This window comes from Lepidochelys kempii, chromosome 3, assembly GCF_965140265.1.
Source record: "Lepidochelys kempii isolate rLepKem1 chromosome 3, rLepKem1.hap2, whole genome shotgun sequence".
Taxonomy (NCBI): domain Eukaryota; kingdom Metazoa; phylum Chordata; order Testudines; family Cheloniidae; genus Lepidochelys; species Lepidochelys kempii.
Window position 1 is genome coordinate 121,345,903 of NC_133258.1, and position 23,058 is coordinate 121,368,960.

Consider the following 23,058-nt stretch of genomic DNA (forward strand, 5'->3'; position numbering starts at 1 on the left):
ATTGTCCAAGGAAACAAAACAGGCATAAGAATTCAGATTCTGGATAGCTAATATCTATACACTGCAGAGGACAACTACCTATGCACGAGCCTGAAGCAGATAGAAGAAATCAATGGAAATAAAAATTGATGCTGAACAATGCAAGATTTGCTGCGAACCAGCAACAATCAATTTAATCAGCAATGATGCATCCAATATAACCTGCATCCCAGAGACCTGGCTAGATGATGATGTGAGTCCTTTGCTAACCCCCTTTGTCCCTCCAGGATACTTGGTACATCACAGACTTGGACAGGCCAAGAAGGTCTGGGGCACTGTGTTCATTTTTTTTTTATTATTTCCAAAAGAGGTGCCTCAGTTAAGAGACATTCATTTGAATTTCTCATCTGACAATAGAAACCAGAGTCAATGCTAGCAGATTTTATACTCATTTACAGGTCGTCACAGGCTAAAGAGTTCATAATGGAGCTCACTGATACCTTGTTGATGGTAGTATTGTCCATGGAGATTTCAACATGCATGTTGACAAGGCCACAGATGCAAAAGTCCCAAAACACATATCCTCACTTGCCTCCCAAGAAGTTTCATGGGTCAGCTCTGATGCATCCTACATAACTGGTCAGACCCTGGCCCTGATCTTTGGCCTAGATGTCAATAGCAAGGACATCATGATCCAGACACTGCCTTGGACAGACCATCCTTTTTAAGTTACCTTTTTAAGTTAGTGATCAGAGCTCTTCCAGCTTGCAAGCAACAAGAAAGAGCCGTGACCCTGATTCAATCATGAAGACTCATGGACTATAGCAAATTTCAAAGCCTCCTAAAGGACAGCAGTACCCCACCCACAGGATGAGTTGAGGAACTGGCCAGTCATTATCATTGTATACTAATTTCAACCGTTGACATCTTGGCCCCCAGATGGCCCCTTCTTAACCATCAACACAGATCTCCTTGGTTTTCTAGATGAAGAGAAAGAGGTGGAAACTCAAACACCAATGGTGGAAAATGAAGATTAATACAGGCAGGATGAAACCAAATGAATTCTTCCAAGTCAATGCTGTGGCTGTATTACAGGCCAATAGCACCTTCCTTTCAGCTTCCATTGAATCTGCCAAATCCTGCCCCAAGAGCTGTCCAGGATAGTAAACTGCATCATTGCGTCTGAATGTCTACAGCTTGCACAGGGTACAGGACAGAGTACTAAACTCTGCAAAGAATGGTCATTGTACTTAGCTGAAGAGATTGTGCACATTTGAGGATGCTTCCCAAACTACCTTGATCCGCCTTGTCTGCTCCCACCAACCAGTAGTCTGTTTGCATTCCCAGAGTCCAGTACATTCACTCAGCCAGAAATTCTGGATACAGTAAAGGAGCCTTGACTCAAGACCTGTGAATTTGACCCAGGCCTTTCCTGGCTTTTGAAAGAGAGACATGAACAACTGGTGCCACACATTAAGAAACCCACCCTGGATGCATCTAGAATAGCCAGCTACTGCCCAGTGTCAAACTTCCCATTCCCATTAGCCAAAGGCCAACTTCAAGCTCATCTAATTGTGCTGAGTCTAGGTTATAAGCATCAGTCTGGATTCAGGCCGACATGGAACTGAAACCGCTTTAGTGGCACTGATGGATGATCTCCTACTGTCAAGGGGTAAGGGGTAGACATCCATTCTCATCCTTCTGAACCCAACAAATAGTGATGGGAAACCACACCTTCACTACTAGAACCCTCACTTGTGGAGTCTCACAAGGATCAATTCCGTCTCCAGTTCTATTCAACATCTGCATGCAGCCACTAGTTGAACTGGTCATTCCAGTGCTGGCAATATGCAGGTGAAATGCATTTCTGCGGCATATGACCACACCACTACTACCAGGATGGCCTAGTGCTTTGATGAAATCAGCTCATTGATGGACAGCTGGTTGAAACTGACCAAGACAGAGGTTATGCTGATTGGGCAGAGGATAGCATTTTGAGGAGTTTACAGTCCTGGTGCAGTCTCCTTTGGTTGAAAGTGCACACCTGCAGTTGGTCAATTCTTTCTTTAGTGTAGGAATGTTCTTGAGTTTCTCACTGATGCTAAGCTCTCCCTTACCATTATCCATGAGAAATGTCTTCTGTCATCTCCCATTACCTAGGAGACTCATCCTATCCTAGTGAACTGTGACCTCACCTCAGTTATTCATGCCTTCGTCACCTCTCTACTGGACTACAGCAATGCAGTATACTTAGGCATGAAGCCCTCAGTGCTAAGAAAACGCCAGATAATATAGACTGTTGCAGGATATCGCCTCAGTAATGCTGGCTTCTGTGAACACCTCTTCTGCGCCCTACACTGGCTTTCTATAGAATATTTAATCATGTTCAATGCCAGTCCTTTATTTCCCTCCTAAGGTACTGTACTTAATGGCCTGGGCCTAGGGTATCTAAAAGATAGACTAAAACTCTGGGGTGAAGACTGTGATCAGTAAAGTCATTCCTCTGGCACAATGGGACTTTCTACTAGAATCTTGTCTGTGCAGGAGACGGAGCTTTCTCGGAGCCCAACCCAAAACTGGAATGAACTCTCGGGAACCAAGCATGATCACAAACCTCACCACCTTGCACTCAAAGAGCAAGACAGATTTCTTTGACCTTGCTTTCTATAACATAAAAATATAGCAACATACGTGTGTAGAGGGTTTTTTAAAATTAAAAACGAAACACACTACTGCATGCACTCCCCCCCCCCCCAAGAGATGAGAACAGACACATGACAGATGTTAGTCATGTTGCTTAATGCACTGCTGGAAGGTGCTTAGATATGGTGATGGCAGTGATATAAAAACCCTTAGTGTATAGAATAGAATTATATAGGCAGAGTAAATGGTGGTTGTCTTTTGTGGGGGACATCGATTAAAGAGATATTTAAATCCTTTAAAAGTTTTTGTGTGGTTATAGGATACTTTCTGATTCTGCAAAAGAATACATTAGTGCAGCATTGTAAAATCATTATAACAATTTGCAAATCTAGACTGAAACGTGCTTGGTCACTCTTGCTGTCATGATGAAAAAGCTAATATCTTGGCTGTATGTCATTTAACAAAAAAGAAAGTAGTGGGCTCATGTGAATGAGCAAGTAGAATTTTGAGAGTTTGGGCTAGAATATATCAGGGCTTGAAAATTCACCATACTTACTAACCAAAGGATGCAACACAATGACACAATTGATGCATTGTCAATTTCAATAACTGTCATCCTGGGCATGGAGGGAAGCAGGAGAGGTGGTAGTTGAAGGACTGAGTGGAGCACAGCTACCAGGTCTGCTCCTTCTGCTGCAGTCCCAGCTGGTGATCCATTTGTGTCTCACCAGCTGATACTCTCATAGTTTGTTGGAGGAGGATTTGTAGCTTGCAAACTAGCCAGCCAAAATCTACAAAAGTTTCAGGCCTTCTTTATAGGTCACAAAGAAATGCCCCGCACCCCCCAAAAAAGGTACAGCTCCGTTTCTTTTTCCGTTTGTAGGTTACCTTTGAACAGTAACAGTTTTATTCAAATGAGCTTTTTGTGAAGGAATAAAACTCATAGTTCTAAACATACTCACCTTTACATATTATGCTACAAAAGTGACAAAGCTCAAGCTGGAGTTGAAAACAATATAATCTAAGGTGAAAAAATTTGTTAATATTTTTCTATTTCCAGTTTTACTAGTTACAAAGAACTGGGAGTTCTGATTATTATTTTTTCTGAGGTGAGAACATGAAGGGCTGCCAAAGATGTTAGAGCTCTATTTATTTATTTATTTATTTATTTATTTGTACTTATTTCTAGCTGGTACCACGTGCAGAATAAAAGTCCTTTTCTGTAGATCATTTAAATAGTCTGCAACAGTTGTGAATTCTGCTTGTGACAAAAACCAGACATATTGTATTGAAACTTTATTTGCATTTTCCTTAATTCATTCTCTCTTTTGACCCTCTGTTTTCTTGATGTTGATCAGATTTTACTTTCAGCCACAATGTACTTGAACACACTTCACTTACACTTATCGTTTTTGCCTCATCACTCTCTGGCCATACATTTTTCCATTATAAATAGTTATAATAGTGTGCTTTGGGGTTTTCTTCTCAGGATGTTATGAAAAGTTGGGATAAGGTGTCAGAGTATCAATAGTGCAATGATATAGCTAGTCACATCATGGATAATTTTTTAGGTAAATGTAGTTATTCCGCAGTTTCCCAAGATGATTTTGATTAATTAGTAGGACTGTGAAGAGTTTAACAGGAAAGGATCTGACTACAATTAGAGAACTCTATTTGAGATATCCTGGAGAAAGGAACTATACTATAGCCTCAGCATATCTCTGTTTGGGATGGCTTTTTATTTTTATTAAAGGGCGTTAGTGGGTGAGAGACATCTTCCCTCTTTCTAGGTACAGTATCTATGGAGTTCCGTTAAAGAGAAAACTATTTGGCTTTGAGCCCCCATTTAGAAGTGAAAATAGCTATTTCCCCCTGCAGTATTTTGCAGAAAAGTATTTCATCTCTCTGAGGAAAATGTTAGACTCTCAGAAATTTTATCAGGGTCATGCAGCAGAAGTACTTATTTGGCACATCTGTCTCTTAAGGCCTTACCTGTGCTGGGGATTTACAGTCCTTGGTGGCAGGTTGCTAGCCTAGCCGCACTGCCACAAGCCCCTAGTGCAGACAAGGAAAGCCACTGTAAATCATGACTGGTACTGGTGCACTTTACTTTGGTGTCAAGCAGGGGTTAGCTGCATTGGTGCAAATCATGGCTTAGAGCACCTGTGCCTATTTGCACTGGTGCAGCCACGTTGGGGGTTGACCTTCAAGGGCTGTAACCAGGACAAATGCCCAGTATAGACAAGGCATTAGGAGGACCCAAAGATGATGATTAGCATTTTACGATTGTCTCAAATTACTAAGCAAAATTCTAGTCTTTATGTAACTTTCTTTACTGAAGAGCCTTTGTTCACATCATGCAGTTATGGTCTTTAGGTGTCTCCTTTGTAAATTATTGTATCTGCGTGAACACTTTTCACTTATTGTTTTTTACAAATAACATCGAAGATTGGAACCAAAATAATATATTTTTTCCTGATTGTTTACTTTGTGCCTGTGGCTTAAGTGTGTGAATATTAAGTTTTGCTGTTTCCCCATTTTATTTTATTTTATTTTATTTTTTATTTTTAAATTATAGATTATCTTGATCAATTTTGGGTACTTTAATACTCTTAGCACTTATTTAGTTTTAGTATACTTTTATAACATTTGTGCTGTGAAGTTTAGTTTTAATGAAAGCTTAGATTCTGAAAACTTGTATATAAATGATTTATTTGGGGAAATTTTTAGTTCTTTCCCTTCCAAGTCATCACCATCTGGATAAATGCTGTCATCTCAAAAAGAGATAATACTTAAGTAAAAATTGTTCTATATTTGTTTCATCAGGTGACTGTTAGGAGTCCATTCACAAACGTTTACTGTAGAAATAATGGCATATTTCCTTTAAAAACTCTCAGTTTAAATTGAAGTCAACTTTGTGTGCTCTTTAGAATATTTGTCAGAAATATTTGTCAAAAACTGTGGGATTACTTCTGTTTCTCTTTTGAAGTGGTAGTTGAAAAATGTTTACTGAATCAAAATTACAAAAGTGAATATGGCTTGGATTTCTGCCATAAGACAGTTTAAAAGGTGAAAATGTGATGAAGGAGAATTTCTTTTCCTGACTCACTTCTTGGCCTTATCTTTACAACTTCGTTTCCTTTTCTCCTTTCAGAAAAAGTTGGCATGTACAGAGGAGTTTTGTGGCTTATATAGCTCATTCTGTATATCAGGCCCGGCTTTTTAATTCTAATACTGATTGCTTTCATTTTGATAGTGATCTTGCTTGTTAACTTTTATTGAACACCCACTAGTAGGGCATATTTGGGTAGATGACTTGGGTGGTAGGAGCTATGGTATTCAGTACCAGATTTTGTATATTTTTCAAACTTCTTCCCCAAATCTCTAGTTGCCTCCTGATTAACTTTTTAATATTCTGATCTGCTTGAGTTCCACCCAGAGCCCTACATTGTAACTACTTAACCCTACAGAGTAATTATTTGGATGGTAATGTCTTTGGGTCAGGGACTGTCTGGGAAATATACAAAATTGTGTGATAACACTGTTGCAATACATTAAACTTAGGAGTAAGTTAAGGTGGCAATGCTTATGTTACATTTCAACAGTAACTTTTACAGACCATTGCTAACTTATATAAATCTTTTTAAATAGCTGATCAGCCATAATGGCTTTTCACTTCATTTTAAAGATAAATTTCAAGGCTGTTTTCTCAGTGGTAGAGTCGGAGCCTTTTGGTGTGTGTGACATAATATCTAGGTTCTGTGAATTTATTTTATTGGAAGAGAAATTAATCAAAGAAATTTTAAAAAGGGCCACATCTAAGTATCTCTGTGTTCAGCCAAGATGGAGACTGAGTGTATTCAGCCAGTGGATGTGAGTTAGCTCTTATAGAAAAAGAACAATGCTACAGATCTAAAGTAGATTGTATGGACATGGAAGCTGACCCAAAGACAGGGCTTGAAAAACAGTTTCTGGGAGAGCAAGAGTGGAGGAGTTGGTAGCTGGCCAGCACACAGTCTGGACAGAGTGGTCAGGGAGCATACTGCTTTCAAGAGATGAGTGCAGTTCACTTTTCTTGTTTTTATCTGTGACTAAGCTGAGAGTACTTAAGATTACTGTTGCATAAGTCATTTCTCTCAGACATCTGTCCCCAGAGGATGAAAACCCTGTAACCTCTAAGAAAAGGTGCTGAAGGATAAAGCATTTCTGTAATCTAATCCTCCCCCCCCCCCCCCCCCGAATTTAGACTGGGAGATGGACAAAGCTATCCTCTCCCAATGAAATTTGTTGCCATTAAGCTGTGATGTGTGAAAATAAGGTGAGAAACCCAAAGGCTAGGGAAGAGGTGAGAATCGGCAATGGTGTTGGTCAAAATGTACTAGAGCTTAAATGGTATAAAGCATGATTTTACTTTTGGGCTTTATTTATGTGATAACTGTTAGTTCAGCTGGAATCATTAATCAGACTAACTGCGCTATGTTGCCTATCAAGGTCAAATCATCCCTTCAGTGGTTTAGGATTAAATCTCTGGATTTTCTCTTGAGATATAAAAAGTTGTAAGGTTGTTTTTTGTTTTAAGGAGGGGGAAGGGACAAGTAGAAGGGGTGTTTAGTGTCATACATTAAGTGTGGAAAGAGTTTGTTAAAAATGAAAGTTCTGCAGCCTTTTCTAAAGATGGACAAAACTCCAATTTCACCTGATCCCCTCTGGAAGTTTGTTCCACAGCCAGATACTCTCAAATGAAAAGGTTTTGTCCCCCAGCATGCATATGCTTTGAGCTGGACTTCATGATCTGCATTGTCTCAGAAGAGTACATCTTCCTTGGCAATTCATAGATTGAATAGAACATTCGTGTGGGGGAGAAAATACCAAAGAAGCCCACCATAGTAGTTTTAACTTCAAAAGGGGGAACTACACAAAAATAAGAGTGAAGGTTAAATGAAAATTAAAAGGAACAGTCACAGGAGTGAAATGTTTGCGGGCTGCATGGAAACTTAAAAAATACTATTATAGAGGCTCAAGTTAAATGTATGCCCCAAATAAAAAATATAGTGAGAGGACTAAAAAAAGGTCTATGTATAAATAATAGAGTAAAAGAGGTTGTTGGAGGCAAAAAGGCATCCTGAAAAATTTGGAAGTTTCAGATCCTACTGAGGAAAGGAGTATAAGATATAAAAAGTTGTAAGGTTGTTTTTTGTTTTAAGGAGGGGGAAGGGACAAGTAGAAGGGGTGTTTAGTGTCATACATTAAGTGTGGAAAGAGTTTGTTAAAAATGAAAGTTCTGCAGCCTTTTCTAAAGATGGACAAAACTCGAATTTCACCTGATCCCCTCTGGAAGTTTATAAAAGATGGGAAACAAAGGATAGAAATAAATGGTCAGTTTTCCCAGTGGAGAAGGTGAATAGCAGTGTCCCCCAAGAATCTGTACTGGGACCTGTGCTTTTCAACATATTCATCAATGATCTGAAAAAAGGGGCAAACAGTGACCTGACACACACAGTTTGCAGATTTTAAAAAAAATTACTTAAGATATTTAAGTCCAAGGCAGACTGTGAAAATTTACAAAGGGATCTCACAAAAGTGGGTGACTGAGCAACAAAATTGCAGATGAAATTCAGTGTTGATAAATGCTAAGTAATGCACATTGGAAAGCATAATCCCAACTATACATACCGAATAATGGGGTCTAAATTAGGTGATACCACTCAAGAAAGAGATCTTGGAGTCATCGTGGATAGTTCTCTGAAAAATCTGCTCAATGTGCAGCGACAGACAAAAAGAAAAAAAAGCTAATAGAATATTAAGAACCATTAGGATAGACAAGTCAGAAAATATCATATAAATCCCCGGAACACCCACATCTTTACTACTACATGCAGTTCTGGTCCCCCATCTCAAAAAAGATATATTAGAATTGAAAAAAGTGCAGAGAAGGACAACAAAAATGATTAGGGGTATGGATCAGCTTCCGTATGAGGAGAGATTAAAAAGACTAGGATTCTTCAGCCTCGAAAAGAGACTACTGGGATGGGAGGATATGATAGAGGCTTATACAATCATGAATGGTGTGGAGAAAGTGAATATGAAGGTTTTATTTTCCCCTTCACATAACGCAAGAACCAAGGGTCACTGGGTGAAATTAATAGGCAGCAGGTTCAAAACAAACAAAAGTACTTCTTCACATAATGTACAGTCAGTCCATGGAACTCATTGCTGGGGATGTTATGAAGGCCAAAAGTATAACTGGGCTCAAAAAAGAATTAGATAAGTTCCTGGAGGATAGGTCCATCAGTGGCTATTAACCAAGATGGTCAGGAATACGACCCCATGTCCTGGATTTCCCAAAGTCTTTGACTGCCAGATGGTGGGAGTGAATGATACTGGATTGATCACTCAATAATTGCTCTGTTATGTTCATTCTTTCTGCAGCATCTGGCATTGGTCACTCTTGGAAGACCGAATACCGGGCTAGATGGACAATTAATCTGACCCAGCATGGCCATTCTTATGTTATGTTCCTATGAAATTTGGTGTCTAAAGTAGATGGGGCTTGGTCTGTTAAAGGTTAGGCTTTGAAGGCTTTGAAGGTTAGGACTGAGGTCTTAAACTGAAATTGGAACTGCACTGAGAGCAAGTGGAGGGACAGGAGCACAGACGTGATGTGTTCATGGCAGACTGAACCAGGTAAGGAAGTGGGCAGCTGCATTTTGAACCTGTTCGTTGTTTTCATGTTCACTTTCAGATACAGTGAATTACATTCATCCAATCTGGAAATAGGTGCATGGATTATTGTGGCCAGGCTCTCATGAGGGAGCAAAGGGTGGAGCTGGAGATGAAAGAAGGCATTTTTAGACACTGCTGCTATCTGATTATCCAAGCTTAATGAGGAGTCAAAGAGAATCCTGAAGCTTTGCACCAATTTGATGAATGGGGGTTGTATGCCTTCAAAGTAGGATGAGGGAGATGATGTGCTGACTAGTTTTCAAAGCATTTCCTTCTGCAAACTAGCATCATTTCAGTCTTTCCTAGGTTGAATTTGAGTCAGGTAGTGTTGATCCAAGAGCTGATCTCTTGAAAACAGTGGCTGTGGTAGCATGAGTGGAGAATTAGATATACAGTTCAGTATTGGAAGCTAAGTCCAGGATGTCTCTTTAGCTATTCTAGTCTCATGTAGCTGTCAAAGAGAAGCAGAGTTAGTAGGGATCCGTGAGGGCCTTCAAGGAAGTTACCAGTCACCACTCTCTGGGTTCTGTTGAAAGGAATCATAGAATCATAGAATATCAGGGTTGGAAGGGACCCCAGAAGGTCATCTAGTCCAACCCCCTGCTCGAAGCAGGACCAATTCCCAGTTAAATCATCCCAGCCAGGGCTTTGTCAAGCCTGACCTTAAAAACCTCTAAGGAAGGAGATTCTACCACCTCCCTAGGTAACGCGTTCCAGTGTTTCACCACCCTCTTAGTGAAAAAGTTTTTCCTAATATCCAATCTAAACCTCCCCCACTGCAACTTGAGACCATTACTCCTCGTTCTGTCATCTGCTACCATTGAGAACAGTCTAGAGCCATCCTCTTTGGAATCCCCTTTCAGGTAGTTGAAAGCAGCTATCAAATCCCCCCTCATTCTTCTCTTCTGCAGGCTAAACAATCCCAGCTCCCTCAGCCTCTCCTCATAACTCATGTGTTCCAGTCCCCTAATCATTTTTGTTGCCCTTCGCTGGACTCTCTCCAATTTATCCACATCCTTCTTGAAGTGTGGGGCCCAAAACTGGACACAGTACTCCAGATGAGGCCTCACCAATGTTGAATAGAGGGGAACGATCACGTCCCTCGATCTGCTCGCTATGCCCCTACTTATACATCCCAAAATGCCATTGGCCGTCTTGGCAACAAGGGCACACTGCTGACTCATATCCAGCTTCTCGTCCACAGTCACCCCTAGGTCCTTTTCCGCAGAACTGCTGCCTAGCCATTCGGTCCCTAGTCTGTAGCTGTGCATTGGGTTCTTCCGTCCTAAGTGCAGGACCCTGCACTTATCCTTATTGAACCTCATCAGATTTCTTTTGGCCCAATCCTCCAATTTGTCTAGGTCCTTCTGTATCCTATCCCTGCCCTCCAGCGTATCTACCACTCCTCCCAGTTTAGTATCATCCGCAAATTTGCTGAGAGTGCAATCCACACCATCCTCCAGATCATTTATGAAGATATTGAACAAAACCGGCCCCAGGACCGACCCTTGGGGCACTCCACTTGATACCGGCTGCCAACTAGACATGGAGCCATTGATCACTACCCGTTGAGCCCGACAATCTAGCCAGCTTTCTACCCACCTTATAGTGCATTCATCCAGCCCATACTTCCTTAACTTGCTGACAAGAATACTGTGGGAGACCGTGTCAAAAGCTTTGCTAAAGTCAAGAAACAATACATCCACTGCTTTCCCTTCATCCACAGAACCAGTAATCTCATCATAAAAGGCGATTAGATTAGTCAGGCATGACCTTCCCTTGGTGAATCCATGCTGGCTGTTCCTGATCACTTTCCTCTCATGCGAGTGCTTCAGGATTGATTCTTTGAGGACCTGCTCCATGATTTTTCCGGGGACTGAGGTGAGGCTGACTGGCCTGTAGTTCCCAGGATTCTCCTTCTTCCCTTTTTTAAAGATTGGCACTACATTAGCCTGATTGGAGCCATTGTAATGCTCTGTCACCTATTCCTGCTGTGTCATGTAAATGGGTTAGCAGTATCTTGTGATCCTCAGTTTTTAATACAGTAGAGGGTCCACTATTGTGAATATGGAGATCTTGCCTGTATCCATGGTCATGTGGAGGTTGTCCTTTAGTGCTGCTAGAGCTGTCTCTGCTGTGCTCTGAGGCATCCAGGAATTGGCTGATGTCACATGTTGTAGAAGGTTGGTGATTACTGCTTTCTCAATTACTTTTCCCAGAATAGGAGACTGGAGACAGGATGGTAGTTGGAGATGTCTCCTTGATTGAGTGATGGCTTTTTGAGGGTTGGGCAGGTTATTGTCTCTTTCAAGGAGTTTGGTAAGTGTGCTTCACAGAAGAAGACATGTCCTTTACTAGTGGGCATAGTATTTCACTGTCTTTCACTGCCCAGGAGGCACATGGATCTGTTTCACAGGTTCTAATATTCTTCATGGCTACTTGAGTTTCTGTAAGTGTGACGAGACTGAACTCTGTCATGGGAATAGAGATGGATAATGCAGTCTGGTCAGCGTCCAAGGTCTTAGTTGATTACTTGGTTTACTGTGCAGAATAGCTCTGTCTGCTGTGATTCTGCTGCATTGATGGCAGAAGAGTAGAAGACACTTTCTGCATCCTTTACTGCATTAGCGTAATTCTGTAAGAATTATTTGTGCTATTGGTGGATGTACATCCTGCAAGATATTCTGAGCCATGCTTCAATGGCTGCCATGCTTCAGCAGCCCTCTCTCTGTGCTCCAGGACAAACGTTGCTTCAGGTGGCTTTACAGGTTTATTGTTCCAACCTCTCTTCTCCTCACAGGGACAGAGTAGTGATTAGAAGATCTTCCAGTCCTGGAAACCTGGAGCATCACATCACTCAGTCCTGCAGCCCTATTTCTCCCCTTCAACTCAAGTCAGTAGTGGGCTTTCTGTGCTGAAGTTGGGACATACGATGGTTCTCAGTGCTCCAGTTCTCACTAGCTCTTATGAGGAAAGATGAGTAGTGGACGTTTCTCTCAGGCCCTTATTCCAAAACATGAGATTTCAGTTGTCAGAGTTCCTCCTGTCCCCTCCCTTTGCTTTGAAAAGAAAAGAAAAAATAAAAAGAAGAAGAAGCCAGGAATGTTTTCTGCCGCAGGGATTTACCTTGAGCTCCAATCCTTAGTCTGCTCATGACACTTTTTCTTTTTCCTTTCTCAAACAAATTTGCTCATTTCCACCCTTCATTCTCTGACTCCTTTTTACAGACTCTAGGTAGGACAAGAAAAACTTCCAAGAGGACCATTGTAACACGTGGTCTCTGGTGGTGATTTAACAAGGATGATGATGAAACAATGTTCATGCTTCATTATATCTCCTCACAATTGTATGCAGGTAGAAAATAGTTTTAATATGCTTGATAAGGCTTTAATATGATTGATAATATGCTTGATAAGAGGTAATAGTATTTTACCTCTAATTGAGCATGTTATTGGCTTCTTTAATGCAAATTGTGTCACAGATTTGTCATGATCTCTGTATTTTTCTTGGCCTCAGAGGTATGTGTTTCTAATGTGGAAAATATTAGTGTCCTAGGTTTTCACATACAAACTGCTCAGAAATGCTGGATACAGAAGGCATAGTAACTTTATTTTGTATTTATGTTTGGATCCTTCATGAATGAGAATCTTTATTAGGAAATATTGAATAGCCTATTGTAATACCCTAAAAGGACATGCTGCAGTTTTGCATAGGAGGCAGTAGTAGAAATTTATCCCTGGGATGTACAGGGCTGTCACAAACTTTGCATATTTTTTGTTACTCAGGCCACTATCTTTTCATGAGTGTGCAGTTTGAAAGTTGCATAGTATATAATATTATTTTATTATTTATTTGTATTAGCATAGTGCTAGGGTCCCCAATCATAGAGTAGGACCTTGTTGTTCTAGATGCCGTACAAACACAGAACAAAAAGAAGGCCCTTGCCTGAGGGGGCTTACAATCTGTTTTTCTCTTCATACCAAATAATTGAGTGTATTGCTGCCATTTCATAAAATTCCAGCATCTAAAAAAAAATGAGTTAAAGATTTGTTCGTTGCTTTTTACTGAAGGTCTCCAGAGAGTTGTTTGTACTTTTTTCCTTGAGATTTTTTTACATTGTTCTCTCAATGCTGCTTCTATACCGAGGTCTCTATTGTCCACTTTGTGTAATGTTTTTGAAACTTCCAGAAGCTATTTACAACAGCAGTGTGTGAAATGCACATCTCAGTGACTGTTTTCGTGGATGGTTACTCTAGCTACTGTAGTATAGTCTGCTAAAGTACAGTCACCAGATCTGAATTTATTATTCTGCACCTAAAGTTTAACCAGTTGATCTCTGTAACTGTGATTGCTTGTAGGCTTTTGTGCCACTTCTGAGGAGATGTGCATTGCTACAGGTTGGCAAGCATTGGCTGACAAAAAGCTGATCTAATGTACATGCTAAATGTTTATCTTGTTATAATTTCTGTTTTTGTGAAACACGATTTAAGTAGGACACTAGTTTTTCTCTTTAAATAGCTTATACTCTTGTATATTTGTTATGTAAGATAAATATTGTCAGCCGCTTGTTTCTGTAGTGTTTTTCCTACCAACAAGAAGAAAACCTGTCACAGAAATTGTTAACTTAATATTTTGTTCAGAGACTTTCTTTTGCAGTTTGAGTGAGTATGTGAAAACAGGAACAGCTTACTCAGCAGATCCTTACTCAGTTCCAATTGTAGGGTCACCTATGCTACCCCTTTTCAGCTATCCTAAGCAACCACAACTTAGTCTTTGCCCAAATCCAAGGTGATTATCTGTTGGCCAAAGAACACGCATAATGTAACAACAAAAACGATTTGACTTGAGTATTTGAGAGGATAGAGAGGAAAAAACAGAACAACAACAAAAACCAGGATCAGTGGAAGCTTAGCTGTATGGAGAGGTTAGTGACATATTTTAATGAGGCTACAAAATTGAAGTGTTAATCATTTGAACTGTGGAAAACAGAAGGTGAAGTTACAGCTGTTTTAACCCTTGTGTAGTGTCTTCAGAGCAGTAGTATGTTGAACAGAAGACAGTTATGGAGTCAATGAATACAATGATTAAGGGAGGGAGAACTGTAGGAAATTAGTGTGAAAGTGAATATGTTGAACAAGTGCAAGGCCAGATATTGCACAGCGTGCATTAGAAATTTTTTAAAATAAACAAAATCAAAGATTAAGCCAACTAAGGAAATAAAGGGTGTGATAAAATGAACAGCTACTAAAGAGGCTAAAATATACTGGTGGCAGGCTTACAGAAAAAAAATTGATGCCAAATATTACTTAGGAGGAAAGTAGGGAGTACATAGCTTTCACACCTCTTTCAATTTACACAGCACCTGCCTTCAGCTTTTATGGACAATGTTTCTTATCAATTTTACTCTAGATAATAGTTCAGATTTAGGGATTGGGATGCATAGATCAAAAGCATTGCTAAAGTTTCAGGAGGGTTTGAAAAAAAAATGGGACTTTTCCCCTTTTTAATCGCACAATAAATAATCCATGATTTTTCCAGAAAATAAATAGTATATGATGTCAAGGTATATTCTAGCCACCAAGGCAGAACACATGATTTCTCAAAAGCTACATAAATTTTGTGATTCCAAAGCCTTTTATCCATTTCAAAAAGTATCTTTTAGTCTACACAAAGGCCTGAATTCCCTAATACCATCATAAGTGAGTTATAGAATTTTCCACTAGCTTCATTAATGCCCCAAATCTCAGCTTTTGTCATATAAAAGTTTTTATGATGCAGCTGCCATTCTTCTTCCAATGGAAATGGCCATTGGATTGCCCTAAATAGACATATGGTGCTTTAATCTAATTACCATTTAAAATTAAGAAAAGAAAATCAGACTGTTTTATAAAAGCACCTTTACCATCCTCCAATAGATTGATGATCCACTTTTGGTTCATCAGTCATGAATTTTCTTAGTAGGAAGTAACAGAAGCGTATAGTGTCTCACTGGTACATTTTCAAGAGCCAGATCCCATGGTTTTCATATGGGCGGTGGAACAAGAGCCCTATGAGGCTAGTATTTTATTTTTTTAATGAGAAGAAAGAAAATCTTTTGTAAAGATAAACTTTAAAAAGGAATATCCCTTCATTAAAATTTCCATTTAAACATGAGCTGGAAATAATTGGAGAGGAGAAGTGTAAGGGAGGCGTGCTGCATTTGCTATAATATCTAAATAAGGTTTTAACTTTACCATCAGTGTTTCTACCTGTATTTGTCCCCAAAAATATGTGAAATCAAAACATTGAAAATATTTGACTTTTTTCAGTGATAATGAATTATAAAATTTTATGTTAGATCCCTTAACTTCTCAGGTTCTTGAAAGTATATATAGAGAGAGGGATAAAGATAACTGATACAAGTGCACATTGCTGAATACTAGTTGGCCGTCACCGGATAATTTGACTCCTGCAGGTATATCAGGGGCACCAAAAATTAACACCAAATGGCAACATCTAGTCTGTTTATAATTTATATACTTCTGAAAAATTATATATATGTACTGTACTGTAACATTTTCTTGTACTGATACTTGAATCCTCCTTGCTGATTTATAGAAAATGTTTATTGTTGGTCTTCACAGCTGTGGAAACCTACCGTTTTTTCCTAGCAAATAACAGTTGATCAGTTTAGATCACACCTTGATTTATGTTTGCCAGGGGTCATTTTATGAATCCGCAAGCTTCATGTTTAGCACCCTTGGCCTTCTTAAGTGTTAAATGTAACAGAGCCATTCATTTTATAAACAGCACATTGACCATATGTCAATGTTCTGTGATAGTGGTAACTGTTTCTTTTAAGCAGGAGTCTTGCTGCGAGAGTTTAGCTGAGGCTCTTGGGACTTGTCTAGGTTAGAGAAATGTGTGCCATGTAACTAAACTGGTGCAGTTACCCTGTTCAGATCCTTAAAGTAGGCAGAATGCACTCGTGCATAGTGAGGCTTGCACTGGCACAACTAAGGGCTTGTCTTCGCTGCAGAATTAATTTGAGTTATGACTCGAGTGTTGCCCTTAACTTGAGCCCCATCCACACACACAACGCCTTACGTTGCTTCTAATTTGAGTTGGCTGTCCTGTGAGGGGAATGTTGGCTACAGCTCAAGTTATCACAACTCTTTCACAACCACTCTGAGTAGGTCAATCGTTATTTTACTGTGTGGATCCTGCTGTGGGTGTACATGTGCCTCAGGTTTTTTTAATACGTGTCTGTTGGGGTCACAGATGCTTTCTGTGATACTTCATGCTCCTGTGCAAGGGCATAGCGGCCAGGACCCTCTGTCAGCGTCTGACCAGTTACTCTCTTCAGAGACCTTAAACTTGTTCTTTTCTATTCAAATTGGTGAAGAAACCTTGTCTTCACATTGTCAACTAAGGATGTTTCTTAAAAGTGGTGGGGGAGAGAAATGATCAGACATACCGCACGAAGTATAGGCCATGATAGAAGACCTGCCTGTTAAAGGAACATAGCTCTTTAACCAGAGGATAGACTAAGTGTGGCAATGTAGACGTAAATGATCTACAGAAATCCATACAAATACCAGTGCCAGTTCAGCCAGCAAAGTTGAACCCCAGTCATGTGCAACCCCTGTCATGCAGGAGTGTGCTATTCTGCTCCTGGGACAGACGCCGGAGTGCCAATAAAGAAGCAAACCCAGGTACTCCAGGGGATTCCCATCTTCCCTCTCCAGTCTGGCCACCCCAAGGCAACAGATTTGATGGGAGTGTAGAAAGTCATGCTGGAGCTGTTTTGAAGCCTGCTCCCTTCCCTTCAGGAACTGTTTTATCCCTTTCCATCTGGCCTGAGTTACTGTCACAGTGGAAAAATGGGCATTAGACATCATGCCCAAGGCTACTGTATACATTCTATGCCCTCCTGCCTACCTACCCTCTTCCCCCCACTGTGCCTAGGGGACCCTCCTCATGAGAGCCTCTTACAAACAAAAGTGGCCTCATTGCTTAGTCTAGAAGCTGTAGAAGAGGTGCCGCAGGAGTACAGGGCAAGAGACTTCCAGTACCAAAATCACAAACAAGAAAGTTGGTCTTCATCTTATCCTAGACCTGAGGAGACTGAACAAATATATATTCAAATTCAGGCAACACTTATCTTCATCCCATTTCTCCAGCTCAAGACTGGTTCGCAGTTGTTGTCTTAAAGGATGCGTACTTTGGTGTAACGATCTGTCTCACCACAAGAAGGTCCTAAGATTCATAGTGCGGGCCCAACCATTACCAGTACAAAGTACTGCCATTCAGATCCTCTGTGGCATGAAGAATCTTCACAAAGTGCCTAGCAATAGTGGTAACACACCTAGGAACACAGGTCATTCGTGTCTACCCTTACCTGGAGATTGCAACAAGCCTAGAATGTGCCTTTTCTCTCTCCTCTCAGCTAGGCCTGTGAGTGAGCTATGAAAAATCATCTCTTAGCCTGTCACAAATGAAAGAGTTCATAGGACCCCTGATCAACTCCAGTTCAGCAAAGGAATACCTTCCTGAAGACAGGTTCCTGTCCATGCTATTGCTAGTGTTGGGATAGAATCAAATCTCACTATGCCACTATGGATGTGTCTGGGTCTGCTAGGCCATATGTTGGCATGCAAATATGTGACGCCAATTGCCAGACTTCACCTGTGCCTGCTCCAACTCTGGCTTAGGGCAGACTGTTCCCCACCTAACCATCAGATGGACAAGGAGCTTGTGGTTGCACCTTGCATCATCACAGAACTGAGATGGTAAATGTAACTCAGAAATATGCATGGAAGAGGTACTATTCTCTGTTCCCTACCTGACCATAATTAATTATGAACACATCAGGCACATGTTGGGGATCCCACCTGGATCATCTGCAAACGCAAGGGACCTGATTCCCAGAAAACATGGGACTCTTGGAGTTTAGCTGTGGCTATCCGCTAATCAAACAGCATGCACAAACCTCTTAGGACACCAAAAATCCAATCTTGTTATTAAAAAAGATTAATTTTATTAAAAACAAAAAGGGAAAAAATACATCTGGAATTTAGGCTTTTTGCTAGATCTTAAAAGAAACTATTACAAAAATTAAGCACCCAAAATAGCTTTTTTGGGGGTTCAGCTTAAAGGTTACAAGCAAACAAAAGAATCTGGCCCGTGCACAGGAATAGGGTTCATATTCACACAAATTTTAGTTAAAATCTTACCCTGGTGGAGTGAGTGGAATGTGATGGGGAGCAGGGGGGTGAAATACTTCAGATCCTTGGAGTGAGGATATAATCACTTTTTTCTTTTCCTGGGACTCTTATTTTATCATACACAGTTTTAAATGCAGTGAAATTAACATTTTGAATGCCTTTTCCTCTCATGGAACAATTACTAGTTAATTTCTTTAGACATCTTTTATTTTTTCGTGGCAGTCCTCATTGAAGTGTAAGTATATTTTGCATTCCACATTATTGCTTCACATCTGACCCTGTCATGGTAGAAGAGAGCATTGTTCCACTCTTTCTCATTAACCTGACAGATGGTGACTTAAAAACTGGTTTTGTTTTGTTTTTTGCTTTCAGACGTGTATAAAGAAAGCACTTGCTCTACTATCTGTTTCTATTAAGCCACAGTCAGATTTTGAGGTATGTTCAAAACAGTTGAATTTTTGGAAGTAGGAAAATACCTGTATATTTTCCTAGCAATTGTAGGAGTCTCTTTACATATAATGTAGATTGTGGAAATCAGTGTCCTACTATGTGAAACTCTCTTCTGTTCTAGAATAAAATTTACTTTTATTTTTTTCCCTTGCAGCCTCCCCTTCCTTGTTAGCTGAGGGGGCATTTTGCACCCAATCCGCTAAACACTTACACACTTGAGTTACTTTACCCACATGAGTAGTCCTATTGAGCTGATAAATTATAACTTTTTCATTATATTGCTTTCTTAAAAACACTATAATGCCTTGTGGCAAATGACATTTTTGCACATTTTATCAAATGGACTGTGTACGGAACAGTGAAATTGCTGTTTCAAATTTACTGATAGTGTAAAAATGAAACTTTAGTAATCACATTATATATAACTGTAAATGATATTTTACGGATTCGTGTTTTGGTTGAAGCACACAAGTATCACATCGTTGTAATTAAGTTTGAGATATTGTTTAGGCTAGTCCGAATCCAACATCATAGTGAGTGATGGCATTGCTGCAGTAAACATTTGGATGAAATTATTGTAGATGTAGAGCCATGGTGGAGCAAATTTTAAATAATGATTAAATAACTTTTTAAAAAAAATAAGATTGAGGCTTAAATTATTTGATAATTTGTGCTATTGCAGTTGTAGATGTGTAATGAACTAGACTATTTTATAAACAAACCTAGTATTTCAGTACGACTACTTGTAGGATATTTTATTTGAATTTTACAAAATTGCTGTAGACAAAAACCAACTATAAAGTTATAACAGTTAAACTATAGCCCTAATGCTGCACTTAAACAGGTAAGTAAACTTACTCGCATGAATAATTCCATTGACTTCATTGGGATTATTTGTGTTTAAAGGTAAGCATGTGCATAAATGTTTGCAGTTTCAAAGGCTAAACATATAATTAAACTTTTCTTAGTGGCATATACTCCTTGTCACTTCAAAACCAAATTGCTTCTGTATTAACAATGAAATGTTGTTTAGATTTTTTTTTTAGTAGGTTAGCAAAGTTATTTTGAACTTTTTTAATACACAAAGGAAAAAAATTGAAAAATAGCCTGAAGTTAGCCTCCTTAGCATATTTTTAGGCACTGAAGGGTGGGATTTTTCAAAAGCACTAAATGGTTTAGGTGCATGAGTCCTACTGATTTCAAACTGCTGATTCTGATGGAAGGATATAGATTGTAGGGACATAGCCTGATTGAAGCTTTCTTGACTTGTGATAGTTCAATATATCAGAATGTAGTGTAAGTTACAGATATAGCATGGTCTATTTGCAAATGGATTTAATGGTTTAAGTTTGTGGTGGTCTTGCAGTAACAGTTTTAAAGAAGCCCTGAATTGGTCTTTTTCAGCATAGATGATCATTTTAAGTATGAAATTTGTTAGTAGAAAAAATCTCTATGTAAAATCTAAAATCCTTCTAATAATTAGGATTCTAATCAAGAAGTATAAAACATCCACTTCAGAAATTTAAGACTATAAAATGGGAAGAAAGTAAAGAACTAGCAATGTTACTAAAATATATATTTAAATAAAAATCATTTATATTTTAAAAATCATTTAATTTTTTTATCATTTTTGTTCACCTTGTGTAGGACTTGATTTTAAAAAGCAGTTTCCTTTTTTGCATCTGCAAATGGTTGTGCCCTCAAGTATTAGTAATTGTCATTTTAACTAACAAACTTGCTGGTGCAGAGTAGACACATTGACACCTATTTGTGCCAAAATAGTCTGCATTGAGGCTGAGCTGAAAATCAGGCGCTTCATTGTTTGTTATAGGTGTATTCAAATACTGCCACAAGATTGATGTCTCCTCTCTTGAAAATATCTCTTAATTTCACCTTCATCTTTAGATTGCTTTATGATTTATGCAGTATTGAGAGTCTATCATCATATGAAAATGATCTGATCTGTTGACTTCTTCATGTTTAATTGTCTGTTTGCTAGCCATGCGATTCAGTGTTAGGAGTCATGCTTATTTTCAAACCTATTTCTGCAGAATTTGCATGCTGATGTTGAAATAAATGGCCTTATTTCTGTTTTTACAGTAGAACATATACATGAAAGCATATTAATATTGTCATTATGGTAGTACTCAAAGTTCCCAGTTATAAGAGAAATAGCATGTTGCTAGCTGTATACAAATATAAGAGACAATCATTGCCTCAAACTTCTTATTTTAAAGGCAAAACATAGAGGGGTAGGGGGATATGGATAAAATAGTGAAGCCCAGTGATGAGAGCGATGTTAGGCATATAACAACAGTTATAGCCAACTAAGATACGTTCAAAGAAAGTTTTAAGGTTGCAAAGTCAAGCTCTCAGAATTTAGGTATTGCCAGAATTAAGGTTCCTTGTGCAACCTTCATTTGGCCTCCTTGTGTGTATAAATTGATAATCTTGTTACGTGCTCACTTAGTGTTTTGTTTTCTACAGGATCTTTGCATCATTCAATGAATAGATAGGTTTCTGAAGATAAATAGAAATTGAATAACTATCATGAGAAATTTCAACTTGAACACTTAATATGTATAGGTTTTATACCTTTTAAAGATGAGATTACAAGTTTGGTAGTTAAGGTAATAGTATTGATGTGATATACTTCTACTTCTGTAAGACATTTGTGTTGGTACCGCATCATAAAACAAAACTAGAAAGATAAAATGAACATGGCACAGATTAAATGGATTAAAAGTGTTTCTAGTGGGGATCTTTTCTTGGCCCTACACTATTTAACATTTTAAATAATGACCTAGAAGAAAACATAAGATCATCACTGATAAAGTTAGCAGATGACACAAAAATTGTGGGAGTTGTAAGTAATGAAGGCAGGTCACTGATTCAGAGGGATCTGGAAGATTTGGTAAACTGGGTTTTAATGTGGCTAAATGTATCCATCTAGGAACAAAGAATGTAGGGCGTGCTTACATGAAGGGGGACTCTATTTTGGGAAGCAGTGACTCTGAAAATGATTGGGGTGGAGGAGATGGATAATCAGCTGAACATGAACTCTGTTCTATAGATATTGATCCCAAAGGCACAAAGAGTTAAAGGTGTTTATAAACTCTCTCACTGTCCCAACACTAAACTGTGATAGATAGGTTTGGGGTTATTTTTAAACAGAGCCCTTCATTAGTTGGCAAACACACAAAAACATTCATACAAATTGAAAGTTTATTAGTTAAACACAAGAAGTTAAAATAAGCATGTGTATTGAAACTGTGGTTGAGTGATTGTGCAAAATGGACAGCAAGACTCTATCAGAGTCTCTTTCCTTTTGGAGTCAAAATACCAGTCTCTTATTTTCTGAACAACCTTTCTTTATTGAGAAGGAGGAGGTTAATTTTACTCTGTCCTGATGAGAAGGGCATTCACTTATCCTGTTCATAAACAGACAGATGCAAGTTGGACAAGAGACAGGATAGAAAAGATGGGTAAAATATGGCTTTTTGGAACATTGCACTACTGGGTAGTTAGTTATGAGTGGATGGTTTGGGTGGCAAGTAAACCATGACACCTGCTGCTTGAACGTTGGTTAATTACGAACTAGTCAGGGCTGTCATCTGGTTGGAACTTACTCTTTAAACAAGGCAGTTTTGAATGATAGCGGTATAGGTGACTTCAGGATTCGATGAAAAGCCAAGAGAGTGAGACAGTACAGAAGGAAAAGAATAGTGGAGCAGAAAGTAAAACAAGGGAAGGGAAATGCAATACAGGATATTGTGTGCCTTTGCAGTGCTGCTAATTAGGTATCCCCATTGGTGGGCTAAGGACTGGATGTCATGATGATGTGATGACTTTCAGTGCTCCCAGGTGAAAACAAAGTTCCTTAAACAGGAGCAAGACAATCCTCCTTCTCAGAAAGAAAGTCATTTAGATGAGTCAAGATGAGCGAGAAGAGTTGTAGTGCTGGCAGGTATGGGGATGAGATAGGGGAAGATGAGATGAGATAAGGTGAGCTGGGATGCAAGTTGGGACAGGAGATGAGAGAGAGAGAGAGAGCTGA

General features: G+C 39.2%; 1 protein-coding gene across 5 annotated transcripts in view; it reads left to right on the plus strand.

Annotated features, from left to right (window-relative positions):
• The window catches only part of MAP3K4 (mitogen-activated protein kinase kinase kinase 4), a 144,482-nt gene that overhangs the window by 6,405 nt on the left and 115,019 nt on the right, over window positions 1–23,058 (plus strand). Inside the window, exon 1 of one of the 5 annotated variants that reach the window (XM_073337849.1) lies at window positions 8,969–9,306. The exons of the other annotated variants lie outside the window; for them this stretch is intronic. The gene's annotated coding sequence lies outside the window, so the exon portion shown is untranslated. Of the gene's footprint in view, window positions 1–8,968; window positions 9,307–23,058 lie in introns of those variants that run through there. 5 annotated transcript variants of the gene reach the window in all.